General features: G+C 44.4%; 1 protein-coding gene and 2 non-coding genes across 3 annotated transcripts in view; all 3 read right to left on the bottom strand.

The window, feature by feature from the left end:
- LOC125712214 (uncharacterized) overlaps positions 1-2500 on the bottom strand; it is a 433528-nt gene that overhangs the window by 274954 nt on the left and 156074 nt on the right. The gene's annotated exons all lie outside the window — the stretch shown is intronic.
- LOC125730838 (5S ribosomal RNA) lies at positions 240-358 on the bottom strand. The gene has a single exon (XR_007391127.1). It is a non-coding gene; the product is annotated as a 5S ribosomal RNA (ribosomal RNA).
- On the bottom strand, positions 1426-1544 carry LOC125730870 (5S ribosomal RNA). Its single transcript, XR_007391160.1, has one exon. It is a non-coding gene; the product is annotated as a 5S ribosomal RNA (ribosomal RNA).

Below are 2500 nucleotides of genomic sequence, written 5' to 3'. Positions count from 1 at the left end.
TGTAAAACGTGAATGGGGAGTGACAGTCTTCAAGATTGTGAGAAGATCGTGCCCTGGTGGAATAAAGGCACGACCAGCTTACAGCACCTAGAATTACCAGGCAGTATTTAGAGTAAAACGTGTGTAAAAGCTGCCTTTATGAATGAGAGAAAAAAGAAATATATAAAATAGTAAGGGGAGTGATAGATTAAAATTAATCGTGAGGTGGAGTGCCCCCTGTATAAAGTAAAAGTGAGAAAAGCTTACAGCACGTGGTATTCCCAGGCAGTCTCCCATCCAAGTACTAACCAGACCCTACCCCACTTAGCTTCCGAGATCAGACGAGATCGGGCGTGTTCAGGGTGGTATGGCCATAAGCGAGAGCCGCGAACAAAAACAGCCCTTTTGCATTATACGCCTCTATACATGCCAGTTAGTCCCATTGGATCCTACTCCTGTTTTTTTTTTTTTTTTTATCTGACTCACACTGCAGCACCACCATCCAATCGGCAGCGCCGCACCCACACCAAACATTCACCAAACTACTCAGCCGGCAGCCTACCACAATTATTCCATTCTTTCCGCATCCGCACACTTCCTTCTCTTTAAGTCCTTTTCACTACCGCACAGGTTAATCGCCGCACGTCCCCCGCCGGCAAACATTACTCATTTGCCTACCGCATGCAGGCTTCTCTTAAAGACCCTCTGTTATCAAGTCCGCTAACAGCCACAAAATCTCCGCCGCACGAAGCCCACTGGTTGCTGTTGAATCACATGCTTCCCCAAAATGTCATGCTGTCAGAACACTGGGAGCTACACACGCCAACAAGTCCATACTGCAGGCTGCAGCCAGAACAATTTTCTACATTGAAACATCGACGGCCTCTTCTCTCTAAAAATTCAGCAGACCGCTTCTACCACCAGCAAAGAAGTTTCCATCCCTAATTCCTCTGTGATTCCCACTAACCTAAACATTAAGCTGGCATTGAAGGGTGTGAATTACCCCGGCCAACCTGCTCTTTTAAATACAGCTTTTAGCAAGTTTTGAAAGGAGGAGAAGAGCAGATAATATGCCAAAAATATCGAATATTCTGTGGCGAAGTGGTTTTTGCATAGAAAACAAAGCGGTCAGTTGAAGAGGAATTATATCAGTACTTTGTTTAAAACTGTGTGTAAAAAGCTGTCTCTTTATTATTAACAATAAGTTGTAAAACGTGAATGTGGAGTGACAGTCTTCAAGTTTGTCAGAAGATCGCGCCCTGGTGGAATAAAGGCACGAACAGCTTACAGCACCTAGAATTACCAGGCAGTATTTAGAGTAAAACGGTGTGTAAAAGCTGCCTTTATGAATGAGAGAAAAAAGAAATATATAAAATAGTAAGGGGAGTGATAGATTTAAATTAATCGTGAGGTGGAGTGCCAACTGTATAAAGTAAAAGTGAGAAAAGCTTACAGCACGTGGTATTCCCAGGCAGTCTCCCATCCAAGTACTAACCAGACCCTACCCCGCTTAGCTTCCGAGATCAGACGAAATCGGGCGTGTTCAGGGTGGTATGGCCATAAGCGAGAGCCGCGAACAAAAACAGCCCTTTTGCATTACACGCCTCTATACATGCCAGTTAGTCCCATTGGATCCTACTCCTGTTTTTTTTTTTTTTTTTATCTGACTCACACTGCAGCACCACCATCCAATCGGCAGCGCCGCACCCACACCAAACATTCACCAAACTACTCAGCCGGCAGCCTACCACAATTATTCCATTCTTTCCGCATCCGCACACTTCCTTCTCTTTAAGTCCTTTTCACTACCGCACAGGTTAATCGCCGCACGTCCCCCGCCGGCAAACATTACTCATTTGCCTACCGCATGCAGGCTTCTCTTAAAGACCCTCTGTTATCAAGTCCGCTAACAGCCACAAAATCTCCGCCGCACGAAGCCCACTGGTTGCTGTTGAATCACATGCTTCCCCAAAATGTCATGCTGTCAGAACACTGGGAGCTACACACGCCAACAAGTCCATACTGCAGGCTGCAGCCAGAACAATTTTCTACATTGAAACATCGACGGCCTCTTCTCTCTAAAAATTCAGCAGACCGCTTCTACCACCAGCAAAGAAGTTTCCATCCCTAATTCCTCTGTGATTCCCACTAACCTAAACATTAAGCTGGCATTGAAGGGTGTGAATTACCCCGGCCAACCTGCTCTTTTAAATACAGCTTTTAGCAAGTTTTGAAAGGAGGAGAAGAGCAGATAATATGCCAAAAATATCGAATATTCTGTGGCGAAGTGGTTTTTGCATAGAAAACAAAGCGGTCAGTTGAAGAGGAATTATATCAGTACTTTGTTTAAAACTGTGTGTAAAAAGCTGTCTCTTTATTATTAACAATAAGTTGTAAAACGTGAATGTGGAGTGACAGTCTTCAAGTTTGTCAGAAGATCGCGCCCTGGTGGAATAAAGGCACGAACAGCTTACAGCACCTAGAATTACCAGGCAGTATTTAGAGTAAAACGGTGTGTAAA

The sequence above is a fragment of the Brienomyrus brachyistius genome, chromosome 2, assembly GCF_023856365.1.
Source record: "Brienomyrus brachyistius isolate T26 chromosome 2, BBRACH_0.4, whole genome shotgun sequence".
NCBI classification, from domain to species: domain Eukaryota; kingdom Metazoa; phylum Chordata; class Actinopteri; order Osteoglossiformes; family Mormyridae; genus Brienomyrus; species Brienomyrus brachyistius.
Note: the sequence above shows the minus strand (reverse complement) of the source record. Positions and strands in the feature narration are given on the sequence as shown.